Source organism: Nerophis lumbriciformis, linkage group LG14, assembly GCF_033978685.3.
Source record: "Nerophis lumbriciformis linkage group LG14, RoL_Nlum_v2.1, whole genome shotgun sequence".
NCBI lineage: Eukaryota > Metazoa > Chordata > Actinopteri > Syngnathiformes > Syngnathidae > Nerophis > Nerophis lumbriciformis.
The window spans coordinates 20,621,670-20,636,007 of NC_084561.2; the positions used below are offsets into that span (position 1 = coordinate 20,621,670).

At 43.1% G+C, this 14,338-nt stretch overlaps 1 protein-coding gene across 2 annotated transcripts in view; it reads right to left on the minus strand.

The window, feature by feature from the left end:
• The window catches only part of dennd1b (DENN/MADD domain containing 1B), a 362,658-nt gene that overhangs the window by 134,642 nt on the left and 213,678 nt on the right, over positions 1–14,338 (minus strand). The gene's annotated exons all lie outside the window — the stretch shown is intronic.

The window sequence follows — 14,338 nt, forward strand, 5'->3', positions numbered from 1 at the left end:
TTATCACAATTTCAGAAGGGTTAAAACCATTAAAAATCAGTTCCCAGTGGCTTATTTTATTTTTCAAAGTTTTTTTCAAAATTTTACCCATCATGCAATATCCCTAAAAAAAGCTTCAAAGTGCCTTATTTTAACCATCGTTATATACACCCGTCCATTTTCCTGTGACGTCACACAGTGATGCCAATACAAACAAACATGGCGGATGGACAGCAAGGTATAGCGACATTAGCTCGGATTCAGACTCGGATTTCAACGGCTTAAGCGAAATTGAAGAAGAAACTGAAGCTATTGAGCCATATCGGTTTGAACCGTATGCAAGCGAAACCGACGAAAACGACACGACAGCCAGCGACACGGGAGAAAGCGAGGACGAATTCGGCGATCGCCTTCTAACCAACGATTGATATGTTTGTTTTTAAGTGTTGTAATGTTTTCAAGCTAAATTATTGGTAAACACAGTTTATGTATAATAATTTACGTAAAACCGCGAGTAATGAATAAAGTTTTCATCAATTAATATATTCTGTAGACATACCCTCATCCGCTCTCTTTTCCTGAAAGCTCATCTGTCCAGTTTTGGAGTTGATGTCAGCAGGCCAGGGAAGCTAGGGTCGATATTCTTCTCTTGATCATCTTCGGTGGCTTAAGGGACGGTAGAAGCGGTGTGAGCCAAGACATCCAGGGGGTTTAGCTCGCTCGTCTGCGGGAACAAACTGCCGCCATTGCTTGCCGTGCTACCGAGGTCCTATGTCCCTGAATAGCTCACACACTCTGGCAGATTCAATGGGGGTCTGGTGGCAGATTTCTTTGACTTTATCGTTGGAAATGCATCTGCTTTGAGTGTCGCAGGATACACATTCTTGCCATCTCTGTCGTAGCATAGCTTTCGTCGGTAAAGTGTGCGGAACAAACGACTGACCATTTTCGTCGGCTTTCCCCACACCCTCGTATTTTGAACAACATTCGTCCAATTTCTTGCCACTTTCGCATCTTTGGGCCACTGGTGCAACTTGAATCCGTCCCTGTTTGTGTTGTTACACCCTCCGACAACACACCGACGAGGCATGATGTCTTCAAGGTACGGAAAACAGTCGAAAAAACGGAAAATAACAGAGCTGATTTGATTCGGTGTTTGTAATGTGTTTGAGAAAATGGCGGATTGCTTCCCGATGTGACGTCACGTTTAGACGTCATCGCTCCGAGAGCGAATAATAGAAAGGCGTTTAATTCGCCAAAATTCAACCATTTAGAGTTCGGAAATCGGTTAAAAAAATATATGGTCTTTTTTCTGCAACATCAAGGTATATATTGACGCTTACATAGGTCTGGTGATAATGTTCCCCTTTAAAACCTTTGGGCCCGCTATACAACTCTTCTAAACCTCTCCCTGTATTGTGGAGGAAACCTGTAACATGTCATGAACCATTTCAGCATCAACTACTGTATTTCACCCACGGGTTAGATTGGTTTTAACGACCAGGTGAACACGCAGGCTCATAACTCAGAGGAATACATGATAGAACAAGGCCTTTAATTAATCATGAGTTCAAATAGGAGTTGAATTGACTGAAATGTCAGTGTGATTGGTAAATACAACAGACATCACAGAAGCTAGGGAGGGTTCAGCTTTAGTTAAAGGTTACCATGGTGATGCTAACTACAAAGTTTCTTTTAAATGAGGAAAAAGATTCAGTCTGCCACAGCGATCAACTCAGTTCAGCATAGGAATTATTAATGTAAAAAAGGTTGTTTTTTTTAAACTCATTGTCTCATTAAACATTGGCTTTAATGGGAGGATTGGTTACTAATCCAATCCAATCAGTTAAACAATCATAGAGCCAACATTCTTGTATTTAAATAAATGCTAACAATAAAATTAGGTGTGTCAGACTAATATCGATTATAGCGACCTGCATCTAAAATCTCCAATATAAGAACTCCGATACAAACAGTATCTACGTCTGCTAAGGTCTCTTCTTGCTAGCTTAGCAGACAGACATCACTAAAACTGAACATACAGAAAATCAAGGATGTTAATACAACTTGTACGAGATACAAAATAACTAAAACAAATAAAATAAAACAATAATAATAAAAGAAATGCATTAAAAGAAATGCGCTAGACCGATTCTAGTTTACAGTGGCGATGCCAAATCCATTCTCTTAATTAGCATTAGCAATTTTACATGTCGATTTCAACACTTTCAAATTTAGCAATTGACACTTCATCTAAGACGCAGGTTGCAATCAAACAGCTGATGTTTAATAAGTGCAATATTTACTATATTATCACTTTGTAGGGCTTTACAAAATACAAGAACAGCACATGCACCTTCATGGCAAAGATTACTCGTTGGCTACGGCAACACTACAAGGTCACAAACTGCAGTGTTAATAATAACAAACGGGACTAAGATAAGTATAAGAAAGCCAGATATAACAACTAAATAGTATGCAGTCCATTCAGCTGAAGCACTTCTATCCAGCAACTACCACACAAACCACACATCGCTTGTCCATTACTTTCTTTTGACTCATATTGAGCTAGCAATACAGGAAAGATGCTGTAAAACGGCTAAAAAACTCTAAAACGCACACAAAGTATCAGTCGCGAATGACAGCTAACGACAGCAGTGCCGTAATGGATGTGCTTCCGGGCTCAAAATGGCTACACAGAGACAAGTTTCGTACACCAAATTAGGTTTTTCGTAAATCCAAAAAAGGAGGGTTTGTTAATCAAGGTTGCACAGAATAAGCTCCAAATAAAGTCAACTTACATCACAGATGTAGGAACGTAACTTGTTCATAACCCGAGGACCCCCTGTACCATGAATGAAAACTAGAGATGTCCGATAATGGCATTTTTGCCGATATTCCGATATTGTCCAACTCTTAATTACCAATTCCGATATATACAGTCGTGGAATTAACACATTATTATACCTAATTTTGTTGTGATGCCCCGCTGGATGCATTAAACAATGTAACAAGGTTTCCCAAAATAAATCAACTCAAGTTATGGAAAAAAATGCCAACATGGCACTGCCATATTTATTATTGAAGTCACAAAGTGCATTATTTTTTTTAACATACCTGAAAACAGCATCTTGGAATCTGGGACATGCTCTCCCTGAGAGAGCATGAGGAGGTTGAGGTGGGCGGGGTTGAGGTGGGTGGGGTTTTGGGGGGGTTAGCGGGGGGTGCATATTGTAGTGTCCCGGAAGAGTTAGTGCTGCAAGGGGTTCTGGGTATTTGTTCTGTTGTGTTTAAGTTGTGTTACGGTGCGGATGCTCTCCCGAAATGTGTTTGTCATTCTTGTTTGGTGTGGGTTCACAGTGTGGTGCATATTTGTAACAGTGTTAAAGTTGTTTATACGGCCACCTTCAGTGTGACCTGTATGGCTGTTGACCAATTATGCTTTGCATTCACTTGTGTGTGTGAATAGCCATAGATATTATGTGACTGGGCCAGCGCGCAAAAGAAGTGCCTTTACGGTTTATTGGCGCTCTGTACCTCTCCCTACGTCCGTGTATACAGCGGCGTTTTAAAAAGTCATATATTTTACTTTTTGAAACCGATACCGATCATTTTGAAACTGATACCGATAATTTCCGATAATACATTTAAAAGCATTTATCGGACATCCCTAATGAAAACTGAAATTGAAAGATGAAGCAGATGAAATAAACCAAGGCAATCAATGAAACATTCTTATTTTAAATAAGGGCAGATTAGGATGAATAGCTCCTACTGCTGTCAACATAAAATCATAGAGGACATGCGCATTATTGTCCCTATCATCTCATAATACATAACTAATGTCACCAAAATGATTCCCGGGCGCGGCCACCGCTGCTGCCCACTGCTCCCCTCACCTCCCAGGGGGTGATCAAGGGTGATGGGTCAAATGCAGAGAATAATCTCGCCACACCTAGTGTGTGTGTGACAATCATTGGTACTTTAACTTTAACTTTTTAAAACATAATTATCTGTCATTTCCATACAAACAGTCTTTCTGTCTGCCTCCTTTGACTAAATGTAATTGTAATGTAACATTCCAATTAGCCAGTCTGCTTTCGCCCGTGCAGACACACACCGATGTCAGGCCCGGCGCGCCACTTGTGTGCCTCACAACATGTAGGTGGCACAGGAAGAGAGAGCGAGGGCACACCGAGTGTCGCCGTGGGCAACAGCTAACGCCAAGCCTCCTACACATGCACAGCGACTAAGGCGCTGCCACAGAACGACATTAGGCATGAATTACAAACACCTGCACACACAAACAGATGTATGCAAAAGAGACACCAACAACCACTAGTAGATGCAAATGTGCACATTTGTGGCAGAAGCCGCATGGCAACTCATGACACATGGCTGGAGGCTGAGATAAATATATTGAGTGAAAGTGTGAGAGAGGTGTAGTTGGAGAGAACAAGAGACAGATGGGTAGAAAATTATATGTCAGAGAGGACTAAGATAGCGAGAAAGTGGGGGGACACAGCAAAGTCGGGCAACGAGAGGGAAGGAACAACAGAGGAAAAGGCAGGAAACAGAGAGACAGCTGGCACTCTAGGGCATGCTGGATGGATAGCGCCTTGTTAGCATAGGCCTGACAGGCTGATGAGAGGGCTGCTGTCAGACCATGCTGGGGCCAGGCTCTGTGAGTTTGGGCGATAGGCAGGGCAGAGAATGGGCCTGCGATCTGGGGGGCCTTGGCAGATGAAAGACGTGGAAGGTGGCGGGGCAGCGGTGGTGATGGGTCGTTGGGGGGGTCCTCCCAGCTGACTAGTTAGAGGAAGGGTTGATGCAGGCCCATTATACGGCACTATGACAAGGCTGCACGCTCGGGTGGCTCCCGCCCCTTGCGCCACTGCCGACCAGCATTTTAGAGAAGCGGTACCGCTCACCTCTGGTCACGAAAACAGCAAAAAGTCAGCTGATGCGTTGTTGTACGATGATGATTTATTTCTTTGCTTCCAAGCCGCAGCGGTCATGTACCGACAGACTGACACGCTGGCTTCACTGGAGACACAGGCAGCCCCCGAAGCAGAAAGAATAAATGCAGTGCATTTGTGCAAGTGTGTGTGTGTGTGTGTGTGTGTGTGTGTGTGTGTGTGTGTGTGTGTGTGTGTCCGCCTTCTCCCTGCTGTGCTGGCCAAACTGGACTGACATACAGTGCATCCGGAAAATATTCACAGCACTTCACTTTTTCCACATTTTGTTATATTACGGCTTTATTCCAAAATGGAATAAATGTATTTTTGTCCTCAAAATTCTACAGACAATACCCCATATAGATAATATGAAAAGTTTTTTATTTTTATTTTGCTAATTTGAAAAAAAAAAAAAAAAAAGATATCTCATAAGTATTCACAGCCGTTGCTCAATACTTTGTTGATGAACCTTTGGCAGCAGTTATTGCCTCAAGTCTTTTTGAATACGATGCCACAAGCTTGGCACTGCTATCTGTTGGCAGTTTCGCCTGTTCCTCTTTGGAGAACCTCTCAAGCTCCATCAGGTTGGATGGGAAGCGTTAGTTTTTTTTCAGGATGTCTCTGTACATTGCTGCATTCTTCTTAGGCCATGTCTACACTAAGTCGTTTAACCCCTTAAACCATGGGTGTCAAACTCTGGCCCGCGGGCCAAAATTGTCCCGCCGTGTAATTTCACTTGGCCCTTGAGGCGTATCAAATTAACACTAGAGCTGGCCCGCCGATTATATTCAGCGGCGGTGCCGCGGTAACACCGCATTCACCGCTAATTCTCATACTTGCCAACCCTCCCGGGAGACTCTCAATTTTCAGTGCCCCTCCCAAAAATTGTCACGTCCGCTTTTCACCCAGTCCAGCATCTGCTGGCCCAGTCACATAATATGTGCGGCTTCACCACGCACACACACACACACACGTGAATGCATACTTGGCCAACAGCGATACAGGTTACACTGACGGTGCCCGTATAAATAACTTTAACACTGTTAGAAATATACGCCACACTGTGAATCCACACCAAACAAGAATGACAAACACATTTCGGGAGAACATCCGCACCTTAACACAACATAAACACAACAAAACAAATACCCAGAATCCCATGCAGCCCTAACTCTTCCGGGCTGCAATATACACCCCCGCTACCACCAAACACGCCCTTCCCAACCCCGCACACCTCAACCGACGCACGGAGGGGGGTGATAATGAGGGATGCCTCAGCTCAAAGCCTGAGCCCCGACATTAATGAACTAGCATCCAAGTAAAGATGGCAGGTATCTGGCTTGGGCACATCAGATTAGATCAATGTGTTGCAAACTGAGCAGTTTAAAGTCCTGAATGGTTGGTTTATTCATTGTTGTTTTATTTTCTAATTTATTAGCCTGTGGAAAAAGTTAATGTTGATATTTACCTCAGAAGGCTGCAAATAGAAAAGAGGCATTACATTTTTATTTAAATTGTAATTGATATGCCATTGATATTTTTTTATTTATATTATTATTATTTGAAACTCGATTTTGCATGTCACTATAAAGTTATACAAGCCTTGCTTGTTCAATAGTCAATGCAAAACTTGTTTGGGTCCCTATTAAAAGGTTAATTTGTTCAACATTGGCCCGCGGCTTTGTTCTGTTTTAAATTTTGGCCCACTCTGTATTTGAGTTTGACACCCCTGCCTTAAACGAATAATTATTTAATAATTATTTAGCCTAAGCCCCGTTTCAGCCACACTAAACCAGCGTTTAAGGTCCCCCTCCTCAAACAAATTTTGACATGGGTAAGTCAGCCGTGTATTTCTTAAATCTCCGGCTCTTAGCTTTGTATGGACTCATTGATCGTTTACAAAGTGAGTTCGGAGAGGGAGTGACGCCAGAAAGACCGCGCCCTCTCAGGAAGTGACGTCAGAAAGAACGCGCCACTGGCAGCTTCATAATAAAGCGGTTTCGTAACTCAGAGGTAAACACTGGAAATATGAAGGCGAGCCATCCAGACATGCCCGTGTTTCTCATTCTTCTACATGTACAGACACTTGTGGAAATCACACATGAATTTCTTAAGAGAAAGCGATTGCAGCTATTTGGGATACAACACTTCTTAGACGGAAAGAGAACTTTCCAATGTCCAGTTCAGCTGTGAATTTACTTAGCGAAAAACTTTGTCCAATTGTCGAACGAGAGTCAACGAGAATGTGAGCTCCCGTGGATGTGATAAAAAAGGTAGCGTGTGCTTTGTATTACCTGGCCGACGAGGGAAGACTAACTACGGAAAATGCCAAATGCTTTTGGACTGGCAAAACAGACTGTATCAGTTATTGTGCGTCATGTATGTCGCAGACTCAACAAACTCACTGTGGAGGGGGTCGTGGCCTGCGGACCTGCAGCGAAGCGGGGTGTGCCAGGACCGGCTTCGAGATCAGTGACAGGTGCGTAGATGGCCCACCTGGGCCTGCTTATCTAATCACGTCGCTCTGTTAAAAGGCAGCAGCCGGGAAGGAGAGGAGAGTTGGAGCACGAGAGAGAGCGAGAGCGAGATTGACACATACTAAGGACAATTGCTGAAAAGCACAACAGAGATTTTATTATTAAATAAAACAGTGTCTAAAAACCCTGAAAATGAGTGGTGATGTCTGTACTTGGTGGTCCAAAGAACCTGGAGGAGAGATACCTCCAAACACTCACCATCTCAACGAACTAAAAAAAAACGAACGGACAATGAAGGTGAAGGCAAAAGAGTGAGGAGTGTCCTGTCCACATATCTAGATCCCTGGTTTGATTGATGTAAAATGTTCTTTACTACATTGTTTACGTGTCTAATAAAGCTTTGATTAATTTATGATGGCTCAGGTGTGATTCACTACAATAGGGCCCCACAGCACACTGGATTCCAGTTGATTGAAATACCACAACACTGGATATTGGTCAGATAAGTTAGGTTTAAGACTTTGCACACAAAGCAACAATGGAGATGACTATGATGTGCGCATTTTCCGCACATGCGTACTAGGTCGCGTTGCGCCGGCGGACGGAGGGGGGCGGGGTCTTAAACGGTGGCATTGTTGTGTGTGGACACGGATAAGGTTAGGTGTGATTTACCCTGGATAATCTTAGTGTAAACGGGGCCTTAGTCTATCTAGTCAGGGAGGGGACCAAGAACCCAATGGTCATTCTGTCAGAGAGACAGCATTCTTTTGTGGAGAGAGGAGAATACCATCCCTACAATAAAGCATGGTGGAGGCAGCATCATGCTGTGGGGATGTTTTTCAGCGGCAGGAACTGGGAGACAAATCGGGATACATTTGAACTCCCTAAAGCAGGACTGTTTAACTGGCGGCCCGGCCCGGGAATGGCACCGCAACGGTCCGTACATACAATCATGTTGTGCTGAAAATAGCCAAAATTATTAATGAATATGTTTCTAAACTGTCAATAAAATCAAAGTGCAAATGAAAATACAGCTTCACCACTCCAGTTATATTTTTTGTGCTTTCGAAACTTCTCTTTAACTTTCGTTCCAGAGTTTTTCTGTTTGTTTGATATTGCCATTACTGCCACAAGTGGTGGAAAAGTGTATTAAAACCGAGTACCCCTGCAGCCATACTTGCCAACCCTCCCGGATTTTCCGGGAGACTCCCGAAATTCAGCGCCTCTCCCGAAAACCTCCCGGGACAAATTTTCTCCCGAAAATCTCCCGAAATTCAGGCGGACCTGAGTGACGTGTCGACAGCCTGTTTTCACGTCCGCTTTCCCACAATACAAACAACGTGCCTGCCCAATCACGTTATAACTGTAGAATGATCCAGGGCGAGTTCTTGGTTTCTTATGTGGGTTTATTGTTAGGCAGTTTCATTAACGTCCTCCCAGCGCGATAACAACACACAACAGCAGTTACATTTTCCTCTGCAGTAAAGCAGTTCATCTGCTGTAAACGGCAATGTTGTGACACTCTTAAACAGGACAATACTGCTATCTACTGTACATGAATATGTGACAATAACACCTAGGGCTTTTAGAGAGTGCAGTGCACAACTGCGCACACAACAAGGAGACGAAGCAGAATGCATCATCAGAGAGGGTGTTCAGCATGGTTAGAAAAATAGTGACAGAGAATAAAACAAGGATGGACAATTCAACCCTTAACTCAACAATGAGTAGATGAGTGTTATGTGTGTGTATATGTGTAAATAAATGAACACTGAAATTCAATTATTTCTCTTATTTATATATATATATATATATATATATATATATATATATATACAGTATATATATATATATATATATATATATATATTTATAATAAAAAAATAAAAAATAAAATAAAAATAAAAATAAAAATATATATATATATAGCTAGAATTCACTGAAAGTCAAGTATTTCTTATAAATATATATATATATATATATATATATAAATATATATATATATATATATATATATATATATATATATATATGAAATACTTGACTTGGTGAATTCTAGCTGTAAATATACTTCTCCCCTCTTAACCACGCCCCCAACCACGCCTCCGCCTCAACCACGCCCCCCCCCCACCTCTCGAAATCGGAGGTCTCAAGGTTGGCAAGTATACCTGCAGCCCATACCGACCACACCGAGGAACAGATATTTTTTGGTAGCCCTCTAGGAGGCGATTGCGGCCCAATAATGGGCCCTGTCCCTGTGGTTGACAAACACTGTCTTAGAGCCAAAGGCAGGGATAATTGCTGCGCTGGACATCTTTCTGCAAAAAGAGTCAAAACTTTTCACAAATGTGTTTTGAGTAGAATGAAAAAAAAAAAAGTGCACCGATAACAAACAAATGTCACAGTTTGTTCTCTGATTGATTTTGAAATAATGATGAATGCAGCTGCTATTTGGCGCAGAAAAAAAACAACAACTGGAAAAATAATGAGGAGAAAAATATATATATTTTGTAGTAACTTCTCCTCATTGACACAACAATGCATTCTCTATCTGCAGTACTACAGCAGTATTATTATCTGTCCATCCGGTGACTGCCAACCGTCACTTTATCAAAACATTATGACAAACTGACATCAATTATATATTTTTCACCCGTTCAGGTATTTGATCACTAGACAATGGAGTGGATAATGAGCGAGGCTCTTTGCAGTTAAGTATGCCATATAGTGGCAGGTTTTTCCTCCTGAACTCGGAGGTCAATCTTCCCGACGGCAAAAAACAACACATCACAAGAGCAGCAATAATGCTAGGGCCTGCAAGTAATCCCAGTGGAGGTGTGAAAATACCTTTGTACTGCGGTGCCTGACATATACTGCTACCAAACCAAAACACTTCTCCCAGAGGAAGACGGATGGATAGACAGATGAGTGAATGGAGGATTGCAGAAGATGAAAGGCATTGGGAAATAAAGGTCTGATGTATAAACTCTTTAAATATTACCGGCGTGGATTTGTAAGAAAAATATAAACAGTCTCAAGGCTGCAGAAAACTGTAACTCGCAATTAAATCACAGTCACCTCCTCTTCCTGCTAGACAGAAAAAACACTCTTGAGTCTAACAATCTACGTTGTGTAACCGCGGTGTGAGGACAGGTGCTGCTGTTTTAAGCCTATAACGGCTGGCTAATTTTTACTGCTTCGCCTCCACGGCTCCTATGGGAGACCTTGGGTGCCGCTCCTACTCAAGCACCCATCAACAGCGCGGGGCCCTCCGGCTGTTCAGTGTTGATACCCAGGCGGGATCTGCTATATTAGAGATACAGATAGAACTGGGATGACATCACTTCCCTCTCCCATCTCATCTGTCATAAACATTTGGCTCTGCCTCAGCAAACATACAGATAAGGCTCGGAGGGTGGAATGAAGAACAGAGGAAGGACAGGGGGGAGGCTGTGATTCAGAGGGATTTCCTCCCTCATAGAGACAGACAGAAGTAGCTTTAAATTATGTGAGTTAAGTTTAGACATGCAATGAGGGATAATTTAAGGCTTGTGGTCCAATAAAATTTTGGAGTTACAAGACAGTCAAACATAATCCAGCTTTGGGGTGACTATCACAGCTTGTATGACTCTTCGACTGCAGGGTGGCGTTCAACTCTGTGCGCCGAGCAGCGTTGCATGTCAGAGAAGTGGTCTCAACCTACTTTTTAGGGGTTTGATATCCTGCTGGAATATTGATGAAGAGCCTCACATTCAATCATGTCGACGCTGCGGCTAAATTAACATGTGAATTCAATATCAAGCTAACTTTTTGAGACTGTAAGTTAGTGAATATTCTTTCTTGGTATGATTATGATGCTTGTACACAAACACATAATATTTAATCTCATCACAGTAGTGCAGTGTTTTTCAACCACTGTGCCATGGCACACTAGTCCAGGCTAGAATACATTATTTAAGTTTATATTGTTTCTTATGAAGAAAATTGCTTCAATATACAAACTTTTCTATTTACCAACTCCTTTCAAGAAACATTTACCAACCCCTTTCAAGAACCAATTAAGTTCGTAAATCAAGGTTCTGCTCCCTCCTCAGCGGCCAATCCAGCTCTATACCCCTTTAGCCATGGCCATCGCCTGTGATGATCTCCAAGGTTGCGATTTTCATCATGTGTTTCTGAAAATGGACCGAATAATGTGCAATGCCCCAAGCAAATGTGATTTGAAATGTTACACATGCTGTCTTGGGCACTAATTCATGTATTTTCCTCATCACCAATCACCATACAACGCTAAAAAAAAGGCTACATAATAGATTGGTAGACCCATTGAATGCAAACGGTCCACAGGATGTAGACCTGCTGACTTGCTTTTTTATTGCTTTTATTGTTCAGCCATGAATAAAGGTGAGGAGGGTTTGCTTACTCATTCCCCCTTCATATATCTCTATGGTAGTCAAGAGAATTGCACCTGGGTCTCTCCAGTTACATGTTGCGGTATTTTTAGTAGTAGAATAGTAGCTAAATCTGGATTTGACCTTGGAACAGAAACCAAAAATGCTGACACTAGGGCTGCTTGCCAAATCCACTGCTGAAGAAGGGAATTAATGTTACATAGCACTCCTTGGAGATGTTCCATCAATCCATTCATGTGTACATACTGTATCCCAATTCTACAGTCCTTGTCCTGTTCAGGGAAACTGAAGTCTATCCCAGCTGAGAGGTAGGCTACACCCTGGACTGATCACCAGTCAATCACAGGACTGACAAATAAGGCATACACTCACATTTATACTTTGAGGATTTTCATAGTCAAATCTCCATCCATCCATCCATGCATTTTCTACCACTTGTCCCTCTTGGGGTTGCGGGGGGTGCTGGAGCCATACTTGGTAACCTTGAGACCTCTGAATTCGGGAGATGGAGGGGTTTGAGGTGGGCAGGGTTGGGGGGGCGGGGTTTGGTGGTAGCGGGGGGTGTATATTGTAGCGTCCCGGAAGAGTTAGTGCTGCAAGGGGTTCTGGGTATTTGTTCAGTTGTGTTTATGTTGTGTTACGGTGAAGATGTTCTCCCGAAATGTGTTTGTCATTCTTGTTTGGTGTGTGTTCACAGTATGGCGCATATTTGTAACAGTGTTAAAGTTGTTTATACGGCCACCCTCAGTGTGACCTGTATGGCTGTTGATCAAGTATGCCTTGAATTCACTTATGTGTGTGTAAAAGCCGCATATATTATGTGATTGTAAATGGTAAATGGTAAATGGGTTATACTTGTATAGCGCTTTTCAACCTTTTTAAGGAACTCAAAGCGCTTTGACACTATTTCCACATTCACCCATTCACACACTGATGGCGGGAGCTGCCATGCAAGGCGCGAACCAGGACCCATGAGGAGCAAGAGTGAAGTGTCTTGCTCAAGGACACAACGGACGTGACTAGGATGGTAGAAGGTGGTGATTGAACCAGGAACCCTCAGGTTGCTGGCACAGCCACTCTCCCAACTGCGCCACGCCAAGTTTGTTGGAAGGATAGATCAATTGCGTTCATCATGTCGTTAAATATTAGTGGTCACAAATGAGTGATCGCTGCTTCTGGTTGCTGCTTCCTGGTGTGACGTCACATCTTCAAAAACAGCTGGCTTGTTTTGGTCTCCCACATCTCTTATTATATGAAATATATTTGATAATTGTCTCGTCTCGACTACTGTAACGTATTATTTTCGGGTCTCCCTATGTCTAGCATTAAAAGATTACAATTGGTACAAAATGCGGCTGCTAGACTTTTGACAAGAACAAGAAAGTTTGATCATATTACGCCTATACTGGCTCACCTGCACTGGCTTTCTGTGCACTTAAGATGTGACTTTAAGGTTTTACTACTTACGTATAAAATACTACACGGTCTAGCTCCGTCCTATCTTGTCGATTGTATTGTACCATATGTCCCGGCAAGAAATCTGCGGTCAAAGAACTCCGGCTTATTAGTGATTCCCAGAGCCCAATTAAAGTCTGCGGGCTATAGAGCGTTTTCTATTCGGGCTCCAGTACTATGGAATGCCCTCCGGGTAACAGTTAGAGATGCTACCTCAGTAGAAGCATTTAAGTCCCATCTTAAAACTCATTTGTATACTCTAGCCTTTAAATAGACCCCCCTTTTAGACCAGTTGATCTGCCGTTTCTTTTCTTTTCTCCTCTGCTCCCCTATCCCTTGTGGAGGGGGAGACACACAGGTCCGGTGGCCATGGATGAAGTGCTGGCTGTCCAGAGTCGGGACCCGGGGTGGACCGCTCGCCTGTGCATCGGCTGGGAACATCTCTGCGCTGCTGACCTGTCTCCGCTCGGGATGGTTTCCTGCTGGCCCCACTATGGACTGGACTCTTACTATTATGTTGGATCCACTATGGACTGGACTCTCACAATATTATGTCAGACCCACTCGACATCCATTGCATTCGGTCTCCCCTAGAGGGGGGGGGGGGTTACCCACATATGCGGTCCTCTCCAAGGTTTCTCATAGTCATTCACATCGACGTCCCACTGGGGTGAGTTTTTCCTTGCCCTTATGTGGGCTCTGTACCGAGGATGTCGTTGTGGCTTGTGCAGCCCTTTGAGACACTTGTGATTTAGGGCTATATAAATAAACATTGATTGATTGATTGATAATTACAAGAATATTTTTCTAATAGTGTCGGAAGCATGCTTTCCACATGGGCGACGGGATGGACATGAATCTCGCCGTGCCGTCATGCGCCTCCTTCTGGCCAAATCCTGCTGTTGGCCAGGTTGGAACTGGACACAGCGCGGGCCGGAACGCGCTGCCTAGCCCTAGAGGTGTAGTGTTCTTTTTGCGAAGGTAATGATCCTTCCGCTGCAAGGGGTTGTGGGTATTTGTTCTGTCGTGTTTATGTTGTGTTACGGTGCAGATGTTC